The sequence below is a fragment of the Camelus ferus genome, chromosome 17 (assembly GCF_009834535.1).
Source record: "Camelus ferus isolate YT-003-E chromosome 17, BCGSAC_Cfer_1.0, whole genome shotgun sequence".
NCBI lineage: Eukaryota > Metazoa > Chordata > Mammalia > Artiodactyla > Camelidae > Camelus > Camelus ferus.
In genome coordinates this window covers 16,252,174-16,275,310 of record NC_045712.1, presented here as the reverse complement: position 1 = coordinate 16,275,310, position 23,137 = coordinate 16,252,174, and the positions used below count along the sequence as shown (strand labels likewise).

The 23,137-nt window shown below is 41.5% G+C and overlaps 1 protein-coding gene and 1 pseudogene across 1 annotated transcript in view; one reads left to right on the top strand and one right to left on the bottom strand.

Moving 5' to 3' along the window:
• Window positions 1-23,137, top strand: part of PTPRG (protein tyrosine phosphatase receptor type G) — a 654,052-nt gene that overhangs the window by 182,852 nt on the left and 448,063 nt on the right.
• LOC102511284 lies at window positions 10,153-11,621 on the bottom strand (annotated as a pseudogene).

Sequence of the window (23,137 nt, the reverse complement as noted above, 5' to 3'; positions counted from 1 at the left end):
GGCCCTGGAGATCCTAAGAACGTTAGTTAATTGCAGGCCTGAGGAAGCGCTCACAGGACCGCAGAGGGTTGGACAGTATCTCAGTACTCATTAACACAGGACAGTCAGTGTGATACTGTCAGGGTAGACAGAGAACTGGGGACACAAAGAAGAAAGTCAAATAACGCCAAGGATTGTTTGCAGCCAATACCAGGGGATTGGAGGTAATACTGGAGAGGTCAAGGAGGGCATTGCAGAGAAGGTTCGCGTGGGACGAGCATGTTTTCTGGGAAACGGCAGGAGGGGATTAGCAGTCTGTTTCTAGGTACTTGAAACATGGTAGGTGGTGATCAAGCAACCTGTTAACCATATCTGAAGAATTCTCCCGTAGAAGACAGTGCTTTGAAGTTCTCTTACTTCATCTACTTCTTTGACTCTGTGCTGTGACACTTACATTTCTAGGGTTTTCAGGTGTTTAGCTTATACAGTTGACTCTTGAACATCTGGGGTTTATTTGAGTGTAATTTATAGTTGGTCCTCTGTATCAGTAGTTTGCTCTGTAATGAGGATTCAGCCAACCACAGGACTGTGCAGTTCTGCAATATTTCCTATTGAAAAATACCCACTTGTAGGTGGATTTGGAGCAGTCCAGACTTGCTGTTGTTCAAGGGTCGACTGTAATTAAATCTTCACTGTCTAACACAATACCTGTCATGTAGAAGGGGCACAAGAAACTTTCATTCATTCATTCGTTCCTTCCCTCCTTCATTCATTGATTGATCTGTATGGCAAATACTTGGTCAGCTCTGTGCCAGGTCCAGTGGCTGCACTGGAGAACATAACCCTTTTTATCCCAGGTTCCTTGAGACCCATCTTAGTGGGACATTTGGACAAGAAGCTAGTGAATATAAATAATAATAATAATAATCACAAAAATGAACTGCTTATTATTTATAACTAAGATGGTTGATTTCTTGAATATGTGTGTAAGCACATTTGACTGTCCTTTATGATTGGATTACTGCATTCTGTTGATTCTTGTTTTGTGGTTGCCTTTATTCCTTTGATAACTATGTTCGTTTAAAAAGCTAAAGCTCTAATCTGTTCTTAGAAACAGTAATCAGTACATATATGTAAACAAAAAATGTGCAGTATACTGTATATATGTATTTACATGCAATATAGTGTGTATGTGGAGTCGGAACTGTGATAATTCTACCTAATAAAACTGAAAAAGGAAAAAAAAAAAAAGAAACTAGTGAGTATCAGTAGGTGAAACTGGTCTAGTATAGCCATGAAGGAGATGAATAGGCCTGTGGTAGATAGCTGTAGGCATCTGTTTTACATAGATGGTGATGAGGGAAAGTCTCCTGGTCATGTGATGTACCCAGAAAAAGAAGTTCAAGGTGAAAGAGCAGCCAGTTACAGGAAAGAGTATGTGGTGGGAGAAAGCCCACGGCGTGCTCTGATGTCTTTCTGAGGACCTCGGCGCTCGGAGTAAAGGGAGGCAGGAGTCCTGTGAGAAGAGGTCCCAGAGGGAGGGAAGGAGGCAGGCAGGAGTCAGAGTCTGGAGAATTGTGTAGGATGCATTAGAATAAAATGCTCAGGGTCCAGAGAAATCATTAAAGGTGAGCAGTATGTATATTTATTTAAAGATGATTTACTTATACACACACCCCCTCTCCTTCTCCCTCCCTCCCTCTCTCTCCCCCTCTCTCTTTCTCTCTCTCAAGGACAGAAATGTAGAGTCTTAGCCCATCTGAGAAGTTACTGAGCACTTGTGTTCATTCTTGCTGCTATTTTGAGACACCCTCCTTTTGGCCGTAGATTAACACCCATTAAGGAACTGCACAGAAGAGTTCTGCATTCTCGTGGGAATGCTTGAAGCTAAGGAAACTGGGGGAACATCTGATGAACCCTTGGAGAGACAAAAGTGGAGGACATAATGCTGCACAAGTAGGTTTCGACTCCAGGTCTAATTTTAAGAGGGAGCCCTCTGCGAGAGGCAGTTAATTGGCCAGAAGAGTGTGATTGCTCCTAATTGCCTGCCTAATTACACATGCCGGGGTTGGGGGCTGAAGGCCTGGTGCTTGGCACTGTATATCACAGATGACTTGTCCCTAGAGAGATGAGAGTAAAATACCTCCCCTGGATGAGCCCTTTTCTGCAGTGCTCCAGGCAGTGGGGATGCAGGTAGGAGGGGCTGCGGGATGTAGGTTATGTAGAGGGTCTTTCGTAGGTAGGTAGACCTGACCCAGCTCAGAGAGTACACATCCTACCCAACCTTCTAACTTCAGGAAGATTGATTTCTGACTTGTCTTGTTTAAGCCTTTGTCGGTCATCAGTAGGGTATGCAAGGAGTTGAGTGACATAGATGCTGTTAGGACTCTGCCCATATTTCCTCTTCTCATTTCAAAGCACTTTTTTTTCTTTCTTTCTTTTTTTTTCATGCTGGTCTGCATTCTACCTGCTGGCACCTGTAAGTTTGCTTGAGGGGCTCTCTAGGGCCACAGGAACCTGCAAATGGCAATCTAGAAAGGCTGTGGAAATTTATGCCAGAAGCTTACAACCACTGATTGATCAGAGTTAGACAGTACTTCCTTGTCTCCCTTCCACTCCCCTGTTGTTTCCTGGCTCACCTCCCAAATAAAGTACTAGAACTTGAATCTTGGCCTCAGTATCTGGTCCTGGGTAACTTGAAACTTTACAACACTCAACACTAAGAAGGGTTGACACAGCAAATGAATGGCCGCAAGGCTTCATAACCAGACAAAGAAGTCACATATGAAACCTAAGTTAGATTTCTCTGAGTAAGACAAAGCCCCGGTTGTTAAATAAAGTATAATCATGAGAATTCATTTGAAAATAGTCATTTAAATAAGCAGCTCTAGGAAATGACAATCAGATTTTGTTTTGTTGTTTTACAGGAAGAACTTTTTTTTTTATTTTCTTTTGTTTTTTAATGAAGCTGGAAAATATCAGAATATTGAGTGGGGGTCAGGCAGACCCTTGGGCCCTCAGTGAAAATTAGGGAATGTTTAATGAAATTGTCATGAGTTTCTTGCATGAGACCAAATCAGAGGCAAATTAGATTTGTTTCTGATTTGGGCTGCATTTGGTCTACAAAAATTTTGGCTTTTTTGTATGTCCTTGAATTACTTTCCAATGTTTAAGACCTAAGGATTTTAATTTAAAAAGCCACTATTAATATGTTACTTTATGAAAAATCACAGTGCACTGATTCTAAATAGAACTATAAAGTGAGACATTCTGGCCACACTGAGCCCTCATTCCTGCATGACAACAGTGCTCCGTTCTAGTTCTACCCTGATGCTCAATAATTTCTTGCACTTTTATCATTTATATTACTTGCCTGGTCCCGGGAGCCAGTTGAATTTGCATCCATGATCTAAGAATTTGTTTTCAGTTCATTAACTATTTGAAAAACTTAATTCTTAGGCACTCCTGCCAATTAGCTTTAAATATGAAGATGAAATATCTATGAAATTAGGAATGTGTGTCTGTGTCCATCCTCTTTGTTTTAGAGGATGGTCTCCTTGATGGTGTGCTATTACCAGTTAATGGGATTTTGTTAACAAAAACATCGATTAGCTCAGAGCTCTCCCAGAACGTGCCTCTACAGGGAATGGGGAGGAAGTTTTGTAATTACTTAGCTGTTGGAGTGTCTGACTTGGGTCCATTTAGTTATGTTAGCTAATTTCAGCTGACTTCAGAGTATCTGCCAAAAAGTTGAGGGAACATGTGGATGTTAAAAAGATTTGGGTAGGAAGGGCTCAGCTATGACCTCTGAGGGAGGAAGGATGCTGTCGCTGTTGTCTATGGGGAAATTCATTGTTCACTTCCTTCCTCCACCTACATTTAAAAAGTTCATAAACCTTTAGGAGCGGAAGAGCCAGTGAAATGGAATTTGCAAAGTGGTTCATATAAAATAGGTTTACTTGTGTGCGGTTTTCAGTTAAACCATTGAAGGATGACTGGGTTTATGAGCACTTAGAGTCTGTTTGTTTTAGGAATAAATGATAGGGAAAAAAACCCAGTCACTTCAGTTTGAGGACTGTCCTTTTGAATGATCACAGTTTCAAATCTATTATATTTTTTGGAGACTAATAAGGAATACTGTGTTGTGTAGAACATGTCATCCCGTCCCACGTTCTGATCCCTCCAGTGAAGAAAATTTTGTCCATGAGGATGGTAGGCTTTTTATCAGCATGATAACAAGATTCAGTTCAATGTAGGCAAACAGGTAGTTTTTACCTGAATTGTTATGAGAAATGTCAGTTAAATTAACTGAATTTATTAAATAACTAGTAATTCTTCCCATGTTTCTTAAGAAATGTGATTTAAATCTAAGTCAGAGCTTCTGTTCATCATGAGATGACCAGTGGTACCTTATTGAATGGCTATAATTCCCATTGTGAGCAAAAATACTCCATAGGTAAATATTTTGTGTAGGCTCCCTGTAATGTAGGGAAACACCAGTTCCAATTTGACTTTAAGACGTGTAAAGCAAGGAGCAAGGTACTTCCTGCTTCCCTCTTCCTTTGAGTTTCACTAAGACTTGTTTTCCGTGAGGCAAAGGTACCTGTCTTATTTAGTATCTCTTCAGTGTCAGATGTCGTTTATTTTCCAAACCATCACTGGGCTAATTTGACAAACCCATCAGTGCTAATTCAGTAATAGATGATGACAGTGCTTTATTGATCAGTTGAGTCATGTATTAAATGAGTCAGTAAGTTTAGTGTGAACCATCAGCCAGGCTGGTGAACCCTACCTTCACACTTAGGTGGCATGAAAAACAGACATGAGAGGAATAATTTTATCAGATGTTGATTTAAAGAAGGAGTTTGGGGTGGAGCTAAACAAGAGTATGGGTGAGCCAGAAGCTGTGAAGTTTTAAGGAAAGGAGACATCAGTGTGGTGTTAATCAAGGCAGAGTGGTCTAGAGAGGCAAGGGCCAACGTAAGACAAGTCACTATAAACCTCTTAGAAGAAAACACAGGCAAAACATTCTCTGACATAAATCTTAGCAATGTTCTCCTAGGGCAGTCTACCCAGGCAATAGAAATAAAAGCAAAAATAAACAAATGGGGCCTAATTAAACTTACAAGCTTTTGCATAGCAAAGGGAACCATAAATAAAACTGAACAACAACCTACAGAATGGGAGAAAGTATTTGCAAAAGACGAGACTGACAAGAGCTTAATTTCCAGAATATATAAACAGTTCATACAGCTTATTAATTAAAAAAAAAAAAACCCAATCCAAAAATGGACAGAAGACCCAAACAAGCAATTCTCCAAAGAAGATATACAAATGGCCAATAGGCACAGGAAAATTTGCTCAATATTGCTAATTATCAGAGAAATGCAAATCAAAACTACCATGAGGTATCACCTCACATCAGTCAGAATGGCCATCATTCAAAAGTCCATGAACGATAAATGCTGGAGAGGTTGTAGAGAAAAGGGAACCCTCCTACCCTGCTGGTGAGAATGTAGTTTGGTGCATCCATTAAGGAAAACAGTATAGAGATTCCTCAAAAAACTGAAAATAGACTTACCATATGACCTAGCAATCCCACTCCTGGGCATATATCCAGAGGGAACCTTAATTTGAAAAGATACATGCACCTCAAAGTTCATAGCAGCACTATTTACAATAGCCAAGACACGGAAACAACCTAAATGTCCATCAACAAATGACTGGATAAAGAAGTTGTGGTATATTTATAGAATGGAATACTACTCGGCCAAACTAAGAATAAAATAATGCCATTTGCAGCAACGTGGATGGACCTGCGGAATGTCATTCTAAGTGAAGTAAGCCAGAAAGAGAAAGAAAAATGCATTATGACATCACTCATATGTGGAATCTTAAAAAAAAAAAAGACTAAGTATTTATAAAACAGAAACAGGCTCACAGACAAAGAAAACAAGCTTATTGTTCCTGGCGGGGAATAGGGTAGGAAAGGATAAATTGGAAGTTTGAGATTTCCATATACTAACTAATGTATATAAAGTAGATAAACAAGTTCATACTGTATTGCATAGGGAACTATATTCAATATCTTATAGTAACTTATGGTGAAGAAGAATATGAAAACGAATATAAGTTCATGTATGATTGAAGCATTATGCTGTACACTAGAAATTGACACAACATTGTAAACTGACTATACTTCAATAAAAAATATACATATACAAAAAGAAAAATAACAGGAATACGTAACCTAGTTGGCCTGGGTCTTCACAGAGCTCTTCTTTGCCCAAGTGATACTTCAGCTGAAGATTATATCCAGGATCTACTCTTTCTTCCAAGGTAACAATTTGATGGTTGTGATTGTTTATTTCATTTTAATTCACTTTCTAAAGTATGTATGAGTTGATTATCCACTTTGTGCTGAGCATTGTCCTGGGTACTAAGGCATTTAATGGGTGTTCACTGTAGTTAGGGAGAGGCACAGAGGACAATTCACATAATACTACCATGTGATAATTGCTGTAAAAAGGAAGTGTATGTGCATTTTGGGACTGAGCTATAATTTATCCTAAGGGGTGGTCTAGTGAATAGGGAAGATTTCTGGGGAGAAGGTGATTCTTGTGCTGAGTCATCAAGAATAAGTAGAGGCCACCTGGCTGAGCAAAGTTAGATGGTGTGTGGGTGGGAGGCAGAGAATGAGATTGTTGAGGGTGGGATAGGAGCTGGTGGCAGCATATTTGAGGCAGTGGACAAAGTGTGAGCACGATGTGGAGACCAGAGCTGGCCTCACTCATGCTAGGAAGACACAGGTAGGTCTCGACCTTTGAAACGAATTGGAGGGCAGGCAGTGGAGGTAGGTGAGTTTAGATTTCCAACCTAGGGCCTCGTTGTTGAGAGCCTTTGTGCCATGTTTTGAAATTTGAAATGGAGAGCCATGTGCTGGATCTGTGCAGGGGACTGACTGAGTTAGTTTGAGATGCTAGCAAAATGTGCTGTTGGAAAAGTCCTGTGGACCATTGTCTACTTGAGCCTGAGCATTGGGGTGGGATGAGAATTTGGAATTAGCTGAAATGATTCAAGGAGAATTTGTGGAGCAACACCGCCCTGAGAAGTACTGATTTTTGAGGAGCTGATAAGGGGAAAGGAATCCGAAAAGGGAAGGCTAGGGATGGCGAAAAGTGCACAGTGAAATTTAAGTGCTGGGTGAGCCACAAACTGGAACGTTCTAAAGAGGAGCCTTAAATGGTGCCAGTGGACCGTCACTCAAAGAAGTCTGTCATCCTTTTCTGAGCAGCTGACCTGACCAGCAAAGCTATGTGCTGATTGGGGTGGTGGTGGTGTTTAATTGGGCAAGATGTCACTGTCCTTCAACTAATGGTTTTGTAAATATGTTCCATAATATGTAAATGTTTTTGATTCTGCAAAGACATTTTTAACCTCAGATATGTGTGTGTGTGTGTGTGTGTGTGTGTATGTGTGTGAGAGAGAGAGGGAGCGAGCGAGCGCGCGCGCAAGGGATCATAGAGTTTATTCCTGGAAAAGGTACTATGAATGGGGAAGTTGAGGCTGACTTAGAATGTGACATCTAAGTTACTTGATCTTCATAGTTAATCATTTTTAAGTTTCTTGCTCACAGTGCTGGGAAATTAGAAGCCTGATAATTCCATTCAGTGATCATAATCTATTTCTTCTGCCCCCCCTCCCCCATTTTTACTCGTAGAAGCAAATATCATTAACAACCAGAATGACCCATTCGCTCTCATTATGAGATACAATTCTTTTCAAGAATTTAGTATGCATATCCTTGACCTTTTTTGGAATTAGAAATTATCTTGAAAATTTACCTCTACATCTGTAATTTCTGTGGTGTGCTCAAGAACAGCTTAATAGTCTGAAAATGGATGAATTTAAAATTAGAGCGTTGAAGGTCGTAACCCAGCAGTGGTAACTCAGCTAATGAAATATTCATTTCCAACTACGAAGTGGCACCGTATATCAATATGTTGTCACTGTCTGTCATCGTTACGTAGAGCACAGGTATATTTATGCATTTATAAATAGCTGAGGGGAAAAAAAAGAGGCTAATTACATGCAGAAATGCGACGGAAATTTTCATGGCTGTGCTTCTAACAGGCAACTGCAAACCATTTTTCCAAGCCACGTTTGTGAATTAAATATAAGTTCTGCACATTAACCTCTGCTGTGTTTGGTTTTCAGAATGATGTAATTAGAGGGAGGACAATTCAGGAGATATATGTGCCCTTTTTTAGGTCATGTCCACACCAGGGGTTTGTTTAAACAAATGTAAAATGAAGTGTAGAATTTAGCACTTACCTAGGAAAATTAAACAAAAAACCCTTTGGATTGAATAATCTAGAAAATTGTACAAGAGAGATATATTTATATAATTAGTTTTACCAATTAAGAATGAATTTACTTGACCAAAAATCAATGTAATTATCCAGATAATTCAAGCTAATTAAAGTCCTTCCCAAATCCTTAAATCTTCATTAGCTGTGTATTTCTGGTAAAAGCAGATTTTTGGGTGTTAAATTAGTTTTATAATTTGTGTCGGTCTTGCTCTATTTTGTAGTAGACCTGGCTTCAGTTGATAATGCCCACTTGAAAAACAGATGTCCCTCAGGGAGAAGATAAAGTGGGAAATAGAAAACATGACCCATCAAATTGAAAGCATGCTGGCAGTCATACTGACAGATCTTAGAATACAGCATCTTTATATCCACATATACATAGGCGGGGATTGAGAATTCATTAGAAGTCACATTAAAAGGGTTGAACGTGTGTGTAGGGTCATGGTAATATCTTAGGTAACTGCCTATTTTATGCATGCGCACACGTGCGTGAAGGAGGCTGAGACCTATCTCCTTTCTCTTCCTTTGATTTCTGTACTTCCCTGGCCTGTAAGGACCCACTCCTTCCCCCTCGTTCTGGCTTCTCATCCCCCCTTTTCCTGTAGCCCCTCTCTAAACTGAAAGTGACAACCACTCATTAGATTTATAAATAAATGCCGCCTTAAATGAACATCATACGTAGGTTTCCCCCAATCATATGTGCCTCTGGCCGCTTCTTCCCATTCACGGTGGAATTTAAGAAAACACATTTCCCCTGTTATCTGAGGGAGGTGGAGTAGGTGGTGGTGGATGTTCCTGTCATCCGTGGTTGCTCAGAAATTAAAAGCAGAAGATTTGCCTCGGGCAATCAGTACTTTATTTTAGCTTCTAAAAATTTCGTTTTGTTCTTTTTCTTCCTCCTTGATTGTTCCTAGCTTTTAACGTGAGAAAAGAACACAGATTATAGCTGAGGCTCGCCCACCTCATGACCAGGAAGGCACAAGATACAGGCAAACTTAGTTCTTTGTACAGGACTTGGCCTTGGGTTGTCTCGATAGCCAAGACTTAACGAAGTATTTTGTTATCAGTCAATCACTAGATAGGGTTCTGTTCATCTTCGGAGAGCTTTAATAAAAATTATAAAATAACTATGTTGTTTGCATAATCGTTGTAGGAATTCAGGGGTAGTTGGAGAGTCAAGTTAAGGAAGATCTGGGGGGAAAAAAGGAAAGAAGTCCACCCCAAAGATGGGTATGTATCACTGATAGTGTCAGGAATTGGGATGAGTTAAATTATTGGAGGTAAGGTGATCTTGTACTTTTGTAGTCCTTCTGCTTTTATATTTAATGATTTTTTTTTTTAAGCATCAGGACTGACATATGCCTTTCAAGTTTTGGAATTCATGTATTTTAAAGTAATGACTGTCTGATTAGATCATGTAGATTTAGAATATGCTAAATCTGAGGAAAATGAGCAGGCTGTTTCTGAAATGTCCCAGTGGGAATAGAAGCTGCACATACTGTCGCTCCTGAAGTGAAAGGGGAAAAACAGATGACACAGACTCCTTTCTGAGTTACCACCATCATCTTCCACATCTCACTGCCAATGTTTCTTTCTTTCTTTTTTTTTTTTTTCATTTAAGACAGGGAATACTTTATTTAAATCCATCAGAGAAATGAATAGCTTGGGCCTGTAACAAAGTGTTGTTTTAAAGCATAGGTCAGTAATTGTATATGAGTACACTGCTACATACAAATTAACTGATCAGACCACAACTTTTCAATGTTTAAAACAGAATAAGCTTCCCTGTAAAAGCAGCACCTTTGTGACATTTTAACTTTAGTATTCCTCTCCTTCTTCCTCTCCCTCTCCTTCAACAGAATCTACACCAACCTCCTCATAATCCTTCTCAAGGGCAGCCATGTCCTCACGGGCCTCAGAAAACTCTCCTTCCTCCATGCCCTCACCCACATGCCAGTGAACAAAGGCACGCTTGGCATACATCAGGTCAAACTTGTGGTCCAGGCGAGCCCAGGCCTCAGCAATGGCTGTGGTGTTGCTCAGCATGCACACAGCTCGCTGTACTTTGGCCAGGTCTCCACCAGGTACCACCGTGGGAGGCTGGTGATTAATGCCAACTTTGAAGCCAGTGGGGCACCAGTCCACAAACTGGATAGTACGCTTGGTCTTGATGGTGGCAGTGGCAGCATTGACATCTTTGGGGACCACATCACCACGGTACAACAGGCAGCAAGCCATGTATTTACCATGGCGAGGGTCACATTTCACCATCTGGTTGGCTGGCTCATAGCAAGCGTTGGTGATCTCTGCTACAGAAAGCTGTTCATGGTAGGCTTTCTCAGCAGAGATGACAGGGCATATGTGGCCAGAGGGAAGTGGATGCGAGGATAGGGTACCAGGTTGGTTTGGAATTCTGTCAAGTCGACATTCAGGGCTCCATCAAACCTCAGGGAAGCAGTGATGGAGGACACAATTTGACCTATCAACCTATTCAGGTTTGTGTAGGTTGGGTGCTCAATATCGAGGTTTCTACAACAGATGTCATAGACGGCCTCGTTGTCTACCATGAAGGCACAGAGTGCTCCAGGGTGGTGTGGGTGGTGAGGATGGAGTTGTAGGGCTCAACTACAGCTGTGGAAACCTGGGGGGCTGGGTAAAATGGAGAACTCCAGCTTAGACTTCTTGCCATAATCGACAGAGAGACAGACGTTCCATCAGCAGGGAGGTAAACCCAGAACCAGTTCCCCCACCAAAGCTGTGGAAAACCAAGAAGCCCTGAAGACCTGTGCACTGGTCAGCCAGTTTCCGAATTCGGTCCAAGACGAGGTCAATGATCTCCTTGCCAATGGTGTAGTGACCGTGGGCATAGTTATTGGCAGCATCTTCTTTGCCTGTGATGAGCTGCTCAGGGTGGAAGAGCTGGCAGTAGGTGCCAGTGTGAACTTCATCAATGACTGTAGGTTCCAGGTTTACGAACACTGCCCTGGGCACATGCTTGCCAGCGCCTGTCTCACTGAAGAAGGTGTTGAAGGAGTCGTCTCCTCCCCCAGTGGTCTTGTCACTTGGCATCTGGCCATCGGGCTGGACGCCATGTTCCAGGCAGTAGAGCTCCCAGCAGGCATTGCCGATCTGGACACCAGCCTGGCCAACGTGGATGGAGATGCACTCACACATAGTTGCTGTTTTGCGGCTGCCGAGGAGATGGCGGAGAGGAGGAGGAGAGGTTGTTGCTTCTTACAGCGTGACTCTTAAGCGGTCGATGTAAGAGAACCTGTCACTGCCGATGTTTCTAAAGCCAAGTGCAGTTTCAGTTTTTAACCTACATCCCCAAAGGGAAACAGTAGATAACCTAATGCACTTCTTCAAAAGTGCTTTATAAGGTAGGCTTAAGGGATTTTTAATTTTTTTTCCACAGGAACTGGATTGTTTGTGTGGAAAGAAAAAAGAAAGTTTTTTAATCTAGGAAACAAATTGCTTGTGGGGTTGAACTTTGAGATCAGTCCATTTTGTACCCTTTCACCTCCAGGAAGGTGGTTGTTAAAGAAGGAATCACAGTGATGAATAATTTGTAGTGGGTTTTTTTTTTTTTTTTTTTTTTTGATGATCATTTATATTTCCTTCTTCTAGTTGACTGACAGTGTTAGTTTCAGGTGCTCCAATATTTTTATAGATTATGTTCCTTCTAATATTATTATAAAATGTTGGCTATATTTCCTGTGCTGTACAGTATATTCTTGTATCTGATTTATTTTATACATAGTAGTTTGTACCTCTTAATCCTCTACCCCTATCTCTTCACCCCTCCCTTCCCTCTCCCCCGCCCCCACGATAACGGTTAGTTTGTTCTCATGCTTATATTATATTTACATTTCTCCTCATATTTCCTCTTGATGATTAAAGTTAAGGAAAATGACTTTGGAAAGATTCCAGCCACAAGAAAAACTCCTTATAAGGGATATTTAGTTCATGCTGTGACTCCCTTTTCTGCCTTTTTCCTGAGCAGACATGAGGCAACTCTGATAGAATCACATTGTCTAAATTTGAAAAAAACTTCCCGTGTTTAGTTTCGGTGGATGGGTTATCTCATAGGCTTTTGAAACTGTGAAGATTCTGAGTGGTATCATTACTGTTTCCATTTTCAGTGATCTGTGAAGTAAAAGGTCCCTGTGTAACACAGGATAGTGCAGACAGTAACCGAACCACTGAGATCTGCTTTATTAGGCCATTCTGGGGAACTCATAAATGCTTGATCACTAACCCCATGGACTGTAAATGTCTCCCTTTGCCTGTTCTGGGCCTTAATGCTCATTCCTTATTAGAAGCCTTTAATTTTGGTGTGATGGACACAATTATATCACAATGGCTCCTATGGAGTTGTTAATGTCAATTTGTTCTTAGAAACTTCTTTAAAAGGCCGATTTATTGACTTGATGGGCTGTAAAGCTATTTGCACTTGTGACGAGAATTCCCTTTTTAGGCGGGCATTCGTGCCCATGATGGCTGTATTAACATCCCTCGTTACCCAGTGGAGTCCTGTTCAAGTCTTGAAATTAGGCCATTTATTCCCCAAGGCCACTGTCTGCACTGTTTTACTTGTTTCTTGAAAATGGTGCTTGTTGTAGGGGAGACTACCAACATGTGGGTCTGTCTGAGAAAAATAAAGGCTCTGTAGCAAGAGTCAAAATATCCAAAGATAGGAGCTCCTAGTTTCAGAGGCTCCTGCTGTTAACTTCCTGTGTCCTCATAATTAGCTTGTTGGCCAAGTTTCCCTTTCCCATTTCACTAGCGATTTGTTCCCATGATTTAGACTGTTATTTTCAGCATCAGGGTGTTTTTGAACAGGGCTGTCTTAAGCATCAAGGCAGAAACTCACGTTCCATGCCTAGGACTACTTGATTCATCAATATTTTTAACTGCAGAAATCAGAGTACCTGGGATAATAGAGGGCACTAGTTGTATTGAAATAGTTACCAAAGTATTGTAACTTAAGATTTGATGATACATGACCATTTTTTAACATTACATAACAAGATCTCATAGCAGGTCTAACGACTATGGTAACGTCGACGTGATCATGAGTGCGCATGACACTCTGAGATACCTGCGGTGACTGTTTCGTGAGTGATTTCTGGTGATGGTAAGTTCTCAAGCACTGCTGTTAGTACTGTGGTTTTGCTTATCTTCATAAATGGAAGGAAATGCTACATGGTAAATTCAGCAACCAGTGTGAGGTTGTTGAGAATAAAAATAAGTCTCTTCGTCATTTCAGGTTCTAACTCGGTTGTTCTAGACCGAGGGCCAGAGACTTCTGCTGTAAAGAGCTACTTAATAAGCACTTTCGGCTTTGTAGGGTATCTAGTCTCTGTTGCAGCTACTCAGCTCTGCCACATGAAAGCAGCTGTAGACAGTACCTCAGTGAGTGATCAGGGCTGTGTTTCAATAAAACTTTATTTAGATAAACAGGCAGAGGTCTGGACTTGGCCCATGGGCCATTGTTTGCTAACTCCTTTTCTAAATGAAACCTTGCTGTCAAGACTCATTCCACACCTTGGGCGACAGATGCTCACTCTGGGGCTTAATCACTGATAACCGTTCTTCTTTGTCCTTATGCACACATCTTCCTTATCTGTCAGGTTTAGATGCTGTGTCCGTCACATTCCTTCTGTATTCAGTTTCAGTGGGCATGTGTATCGAGCCCTTGTCTGTCTGGTGTCTTCCAATACAAAGATGATTAAGAAATATTCTGTGGCTTTATAAAACTTCATACTAGTTGGGGAGACCAACACATATAAATGAGTAACTTTAAATATACTGTTGTCATTGCTACAATAGTTGTGCATAAAATGCTACAGGATTTATGAGGAGAACAAAAAAATAATGCTGTATGTCTTCTTGGGTGACCTCTCAGTGCTTTGGTCAATCCTTTATATAGATGCCTTTTGTTCTTTTCAGGACCCAATGTGTCTGAAAAATCACCGTGTTTATGAAATAAACATTTTATTTGAAAAGGGCTGAGAGTTTACAAAACAAGTGTTTATTAGATTATGGTAATGAAGGTTTATTCACAGATAGTGATGACATATTCCTTTGGACAAACTTTGTTTCAAATGAGTAGGTTTTTATTTTAGGCTTCTATTTTAAATGAGCTGAGGTACAGATGACACTCACAGTGTAGTCCTCTAATCTGGAGGAGTGAATTTATGCAAGGAGTGAGTGCCCACAACTGGCATATGCCATCCTGTTCATCAAGCTATTTAGGACTTCACTTTGAGCAGCTCTTGCCTGTTAGCATCAGGGTCACCGTGGCCAAGGGTTATTTGCTGTATTCACTCCAGTGGGTGGTGTCCACCTGAGTTTCAAGAGTTTACAGGCTGCACTGAGCTCAGTGGGGCAGACTAGTGTGATCACTTGGCTGGGTCTGTCTTGGGCAGTGGGGGACTGGGGCTGGCTGCTCTCTTCCCATCTCTCACCTGCACTGTGGGAAGCCTGCGGACTGGTTGTTTTTCTGTTGATTGAGAAAGTCTTTATCCACTGAAGTCGAGGGATGGACTGCTGGGTGGTGGGCCATTAGGGTTGCTGGCTTTCTCCCTGCATTCTTTTTGTCACAAGCATAGGGTACATGTGAGAGCTATCTTGTCTTCACAGCTATTCTAAGACCCTATTTATCATGAACTTGGAGTTGAATGAGAAGTGTTTTAGTCCAGTGGTTTGGATTAAAATTGAACTTGATGGCAAAATTCAGACCAGATGCTGTTTTACTGGAAACATCAATATTGAGTTTATTTCAGTTTTTAGAGTTAACGTAAGAACTATCATGGGGAACAGAATTGCTGCTGAGGTGGTACTGACCTTCATGGGTAAAATATGGATAAAATATTCTTCGAAGGTTATGAATATATACTTTGCCTCCACGTGGCAAAGGACTTATGGAAGGAACAGAACCATTGTAGCTATTTACTTTGCCTTTGGTTTCACAGCTTCACCAAGACAACTTCTCAGTCTCAGAATCCTTTCCATGTCTAAAATTCTTTGGCTTCTTTGATTTTTTTTTTCTTTTGGTGATTTTATTTTCCCCCTGAAATTTAGTTATTTACAATGAAATTTAATTATTTTGTCTGGGAAAGCCTGTCTGACTAAGTGGTTCATCTTTGCCATAAGTAAGTACAACGATTGATTTGTTGATAAGTCTTTGTATATCAATAAGATAAAGTATATGTAAACTCTGATCTTTTGATCTCTTGTATATTTCTTAAGGAATGTTTGGTTGAAATGAATTATAAATCAACATCTCTTTTTTCCTCTTATTGTGTTAAGATGAGACATGGGTCATCAATTTAAGACGACAACAATCCAGTCAGTTTTGCCATGTTGTTAAATTATTCATGGAACAGGGGAAAGAAGTATGATGTGGTTTTTATTATTTTTTACTTTTCTTCTCTGCATGTATTTATGTATAATTAATCCTGAGCTATTAGAGCTGAAGCTTTGGGGGTGGCTTTGAGGAGCCGGAAACCAGCATTTTTCAGGGGGCAGGACAATAAAGTCAGCCTTTCCCTAGGATACTTAGAACGTCATGTTTCTTAGATTTGAATTCAGGCTTGCTCCCACAGAGGCTGGGAAATTATTTTCTATTGTAAAGATGAGTTCCTCGAGACATGTTGTTCCGGCCTTTGATTCAACATCATCAAGTAACTTGAGGAACTAAAAATGATCCTATTACATAGATAATCTGCTTGAGGCAGGACTTGGGCAGGTATTTGTAACCGTTTTGAGGGCTCAGAACCGCTGTATTTGTAATGAGTGTATTTGTAATCCTTATTCAGTGATTAGTCTACAGACAGCAAGTCTTTATGATCGTTGGGGCCTTGTTTAAGGTGCTCTCTTGTGTTCAGAGGTATTATTTATGAATGAACTTATTTTAATCTCATCCCACTTTTTGGATTTTGTTAATGATTTGCAGAGCGTGAAGAGAGGAGGAAGGCAGAAAAGTACATATTTAATGCACCTTTATGAATAATAAGCAGGAGTATGAGTTTTAGAGGCTGGAATGCCTCAGTGACTGGAGCTCATCTTTCCGCTTGAGTTGCTGTGACCTCAGAGGACAGAGTTTTGGAGGGCCAGGGTGAGAGGATGTGTCACCTTACAGTCGGTGCGGTGTTACCAGAGGGTCCCTGGCCAGCACGTGGATGGGAACCCCCCCGCCCCCTCCTAAACACACAAGACTTTATGCCTTTACTTCATCCCCTTAGTGGCCTCATGTTGGCACCTTTCTCTCTGCCTTTGGCCCTTCCCACCAATGAATTCAGGGATTTAGGTTCAAATCTCAGGTGTGCTTTTTACATATCCTTTAATTCTTTTTTCCATGGAACATTTTTCTCTCTCTCTCTTTTCCTAGCCCACAGCTTACCATTCATTCATTAAAGAGAAAGTTGACAGAGATGCTTTGAGGGTGGCATGTGAAATAAAACTAGTTGAGGAAGGGTTTCTGAGGTTGAGTGGTCGCGAGTACCGAAGGCATGTCAAGAGTTGTGCCCCTCGGGCCAGCCCGTCCTTTCCCTGGGCGCTCTCTCCACCCCCACTCCACACAGTTCAAGCAGGGCTGTCTGTCATAGTGCTCGGAATAGGCGTGGGCCGCTTACCTAGCCCAGTGTTGTTTTTAAGACTCGTCTGTTCCAAGCAAGACTAATGAGTGTCTTCCTTTAGTTTGCTAGATGGATCCCTTAATAAAAGAGAATTTCTCTTTTTTTGCATGTGTTTGTGTTTCCCATCCAAAGGAGAGTGTGCTGCGGTTTTCCCTTTGTGAGGGTTAACTTCCTGCCCTCAAAATCAGAAAGAGAGTTAGAGCCCTGATGATACCCCTGCCGGCTGTGGAACCAGCTGCACTGGAAGCCCCAAGCCTTACACTTTCCACTTATATAAGTCAGTTAATTCCTTTTTTCTTCTCTTTATCCACTTAGATTTATATCCCTTTCAATCAGAAACTACCCAAGTGATACACTAGGGGGAGGGGCACAAAAAGTCACTGATTTAAAATCAACAGCGAGTTACTATTAGAAGCCCAGCAACTAGGGTTACCAGCTCAGGGCCCTAACCTGCACATCGACAGGAGTCCAGATTCAGCTCTTTGGGTGCTGTCTGCTTGTCTTCTCTGTGGCAGCCAGCCCCCACCCCCTACCAGTTTCCTTTTAGCTAAAAGGATCAAAATTAAGAACGCGTTTGGCTAGGCTGTAAAAAAGAAACTGTGAATCATTTGCTTTCTGTTTCTCCCTGCCATACAGAAATAGACATCTTTTTGATTATTCAGTTAGAGCAAAACTGATGTTTCTCTGTGGCATGTTGAAGTTGTTTCCACCAGATACCTTGTTGGCGTAAACTGATTGCGACGGAGGAGGCGACATCCCCCAAGGCAGATAACGGCGCAGTTTTGGTGTATCTGCTTAGTGCTGGAGGCTCACTTCTGTGTTCAGTTTGCTCAAGAGCCTCATGGCTCTGTGAGCACAGATGATGATTTTGGATAAATGCTTTTATCTAGATCCTGGGGTTTTTTGTTTTTTGTTTTTAGTTTTACAACTCTCTCCTATTTTCTACCCCTACCCCCATTTAATTTTTTTAAAAAATCAATAAAATTATTATAATGAGTTATTATGGACTTGTCTCTGGGGTGTCTTTTTTTTTTTTTAAGGATGGTTATATTAGATTTACTATTATTTTTAAAATTCTCCTTGTCTTTATTTTTATATTGCCATCTGTTTTTTTCAGTTTTCTCAGATTGTTTACGGTTTCCGTTTTTCCCTCCATACATTTTCTGGAATTTGGCTCTCCTTCTCTGACACAATAGGTCAGGCTTTCAAAAATCTGGCCCCTGTGTAACTTGACTTTTTCCATAGTCAACACACTGCCTATGCCTTCCGAAGTCTTTCATCTCTTGGGTCTTTGAGCAGATGTTAACTGTTTAAATATTTTGTTGTTTGGGTGTAAAGAAAGTTGAAATGTAAGACGTCAGTGATAGCATGCTTTGCTTATACCAGAGCAGATTGCTGCCTGCTAGTTAAATATGCAAACGTCTCTAAAACACGGAGAGTTCCTCTTATGCATTTTAACCACAATCTACAGGTTGTGTATTCTGAAAAATGAGCTAAATTCATCAGGTAATAATGAAGATTTTTGTTGTGCCTAGAACATATCTAAACACTGGCCTATTTATTCTCTGAATTGGTTTGCAACAGTGGGACCTTTCCTGGTGATGGACTCAGGCTGCCCTGTGGGAATGAGAAAGGAATTGGGTGTGTTTTATGCTCCATCATTTCTGGTTCATGTATTAGTGACGCTATTTTGACTTATTTGGTCATAATACAAATGGCTAAAATAAACAGATAGTGAATCACTGATGTTGTAAAATCAGCAGGGATGGGACATCACTCTTGGTAGTAGTAACAGCTTGAGTAGCATCAGTGACCAGCATTCACTGCATGCCTAGCATGTCTGACACCGGGCCCAGTGACTCATTTAATTCTTCAGCCAACTCCGTGTGTTACTTGGTCCCTATGATGGCACCATTTTCGAGATGAGGGAGCTGAGGCTGAGAACGGTAAGCTGGCTTTCCTAGGTCATGCAACTAATAAGGCGTGGAGCTGGGACTGCAGCCTCGGTGGTCTGAGTCCATTGCCTCAAAGCACACTTGTTTGTGCTCCAGGCCTTCAGAGCACAGGCTGTGAAGGTGAGGAGGACTTGGAGTCACTAAATCTTAGTGTTTTCATCTGTAGAGAGTAGATGGGAACAGTATCTACCTTCAGCGTGTTGAGAGGTTAAACGACAAAGTACAGATGCCTGGCTGGTAAGTGCTCAGTAAATACCACCCGTTATCATTATTCTTAAGGACTTTGGTTAGTGTTGTGCTGTAGAACTTCATGTACACTGTGTCTCTCGCCCCCAACCCCTATGATGAAGAGGCCCCCGGACAGTAACAGTTCATAATGGCTTTGAGTGTCGTCATAACTTTGGGTAGATAATGCATCACAACCTCTGTCGTACGTGATGTATTAAATAATTGAACAGCAGCAGGTTTCTCCTTAACTTTATTCAGATTTCGTCCTTGGCCTGTTCCCCACCAGCCAAAATGAGGAGAAATTTGTAGCTCGGTCCCTCAAGTTGAAAGTGGGCATTAATACTAGCAAATTCCCTTTAATAATCGCATTAAATTTGATGACCAGGTGGGACATCCTTCTAGCTTGTAACTGCAAATAATGTCTCTGGGAGACAAGGGAGCGTTTCCCAAATGTTAACCACTGAGCAAGATGAAAGAGACTGAAGACCTGGGAGACCGATGGTCGGAGTTATTAATCTGATGGTCCACACTCAGGTAACTGGCGTTAGGTTTCCTGAGTACCTGTGGCTCCTTAGTCTTAGCTGCAGAAATAGAAAAGAATATTGTAGGAACCTGTCCCGGAGCAAAGATTATTGATACATTTTCCTTTTACAGGACTCAGAACAAAAGAGGACTGTAATTAATAATGGCTCTGACTCTTGGGGTTATCAAAGAGGAGTCATTAAATCCAGCAGCAGGCGAGCTGATAGCTGCCCGCACAAGAACCTCACTGGGCAGAACTTGGCTCCTTGGGGCAAATGAAGCCATGTAGTTGCTTAGAAAGGATGAATGCCGATGTGGCCTCCGGCTTGGGGAGGAACATTTGGCAAGAGTCACAGGGTAGCATGGGTGTTGAGCCTTCATGCGTATTGACCACACCAGGGGACCCCTGTGTGTGTGTGGTTCCCCTGTAGTTACAGGAGGGGTATCGGTTTTGGGTCTATAAATGTTTGTTTCCTTATCTTTGTTCTCAGTAACAAAGGAGAGGAGAGTCTTGGTAGGAACATGACTATGAGAAAAAACGACTCTGTCCTGTGGGAGGGGAAGCACAGGCCTGAACTGGTAGGCTTTATTGTTTCTGGTGTCACCATTAACGAGGAGCCAGTTCACCGCCTTCTGCCCTTTGTCAATCAAAGCTTTGGTTTTTCGGTTGGAAAAGAGGTTCCCCCTCTAGTGCTGTCAATTGCCAGTGGTTCATCGACACTCTTAAGTTCAGAGCTGTGAAGCCAAGCTGCTGGGTCTGTAGGCAGATGTCAGAATTGTTCTGCGCTGACTGCTGTGAGCCTGGCGTGGAGAAGGGCCCTTAAGAGTGCCCTGTGTTTCCACTCCTGGGTTCCCGAATCTTCTGCTCTACTTTTTAACGTCAAAAAGAAAGAGGATGAGTCGGGAGTAGGGGATAGAAGGAAGGAGAGAGAGAGGAGAAAGGAAAGAAAAAAAAAAAAGGAAAAGGGAAAATGGGACCTTCCTACCATAATATAAAAAAGTCAGGGATTTTGAGACTGTCTGCTGACCCCAAGCATACAGTAATTCTGGTGGAACATTATGGTCATGTACTTTTTTTCTTCCTTTTTAAAATATTTGTCTACATTTTTAACACATAAAGTCTTCATGAATTATTTCTTCTAGGAATAAACTTTTTCCACAAAGACTAACCCTGCCCAGCATAGGACAGGTCTTCTAAGCGTTCACTGGCTGTGATAGGGGAAGGAAGCACTTCAGATGTTTGTGGAAAGTAATTGGCGCACCCAGAAATGTAAATTCTAATGCAACATTTTAGACTCCCTTCTCCCCCATGCACATTCCCACCAGAATACCGTAAGTGCCAGTCAGTGACAGCTAGTTAATTCTTTTGGTAGTTACAAAGGGTTCATTAGATGTTGAAAATCACGTCAGGCATGAAATCACTTTATTCGTGTAACGCTGGTTGAAATCACTTGCGACTTCCTGACCTGCCTCTGAGGCTTGTGTACAGAACCTCACCCGAATGGGAATAAAAATTTTTCAGTCAGTTTGCATTTTTAAAAAACCTATTCTCTGCCACTTTCCTAAGGCGCTCAAAGTGTTGTTGCTTTAAAGTGTTTTGATCTTTTCCGTTTTAGCTTTGTGTTGGAGGGGGCCCTTAACGAAGGCTGTCTACTTGTTTTCATTTGTAAAAGTTTTCAGCTAATTGTTGGCTCAGAAATAGTATGAAAACTCAAGAGTCGGGTACCAGGACTTGACTAGTGAATTGAATAACCTGAGCAGCAACCAGAGAACAAAGCAGTCAGTGGAGGAAACTGGAAGCCTGGGGCATCTTTGGGTGCCCGTTGATAAGGCAGAGCTGCGTAGTCTGGCTCCCTCTGTCCCTGAGCTCCGTTCCCATCAGTGCTGACACTGGAACCTCGGAGGGTTCCTTGATCTTTTATACTTTCCCCTCCAATGACGAGGGACATGAACATTTTTTTGTGAATACATGAATATAAACATTTTGTTTTAAAATAGTTTTAGATTTATGGAAAAATTGAGAAGAACCCACAGAGGGATCTCATAGACCCCATATCCAGTTTTCACTGTTCGTGACCTGTTTGTATTTGTTGGGTACGTGGGTCATAACCAACGAGCCAGAGTTGATCCATTGTTATTAAAACTCCCTGCTTACTTGGACTTCCTCACTATTTATGTAACGTCCTTTCCTGTTCTAGGATGCCGTCCAGGGTGCCATGTTACATTTAGTTGTCACATCCCTTTAGCGTCCTCTGGGCAGTGACAGGTTCTCAGACTTGCCTTGTTTTTGATGATCTTGACAGTTTTGAGGAGTACTTGGCAAGTACTTCCTAGAATGTCCTTAGATTTGGGTCTGTCTGACGTCTTTGTCGTGACGGGATGGGGGTTGCAGGTTTTGGGTGGAAGATAACAGAAGTCAAGAACCATCTTCACAACATTGTATCAAAGGTACTTGCCCTCAGCATGGTGTATGACTGTGGATAATGATCTTGATCACCTGGCAGTGTTTGTTAGGTTTCTTTGCTGTAAATGAACCCCAGCCCCACCCTCAGCCTCACTGCACTATGCTCTTGGGAAAGGATTCAGTTGTTACTCTTAAGGAGCAGGGAGTTCTGGTCTACCCTCTTGAGCGTTACCCCCCCACCCCGACCAGTAAGTGTATTTATTAATTAGGAATTGAATTCTTCATTTGAGAGATGGAATATTTGTTATTTTTTTTTAGTAGATTTTATTTTTTAGAGCTAGTTTTAGGATCACAGCAACATTAAGTGGCATGCACAGAGATTTCCCATGTACCTCACCCCGCAACACCTGCCAAGCCACCTCCATTATCAGTATCCCCCACCAGAGCCGTCTACTTGTTACACTCAGTGGGCCTGTATTTACACACCATTGTTACCCAAAGTCCATGGTTTACCTTAGGGTTTGCTCTTGACGTTGTTCTTTCTACGGATTCTTTCCATGTCTAATGACAATGTCCATCATTGCAGTATTGTACAGAAGAGACAGATTCTTTCTTAATTTGGGTGGTGACATCCTATCACATTTAAGAATGAAGACAATGAGGCCAGACCAGCCTGGGTATAAATCCCAACTCTACTCCTTCCTAGCTGTGTAACAGGAGGCTAATGATGAGAGTATAGTGGACATTAAATGAAATAATCTATGGTGCAATGCTGAGCCCAGGACCTGGCAAGTTCTTCATATCTATTGCTTAATAAATATTGTGGTCATGTACACAGACTAGTTTCTGTGGGTGTGCTTGTAAGTTGATTGGATGCGTTTTCTCACAGAGCTGGTTTTGTAGAAGGTGGTAGGTTTTCCAGGTGAGATGAAGACAGGTGGTAGGCTGCTGCAGCCCCGATTTCAAAAATAAGAACACTCAAACAAGAAACTGTGGTTTAAAAAAATCTCCTGCATCCTCCCTGGTAGAGGGTGG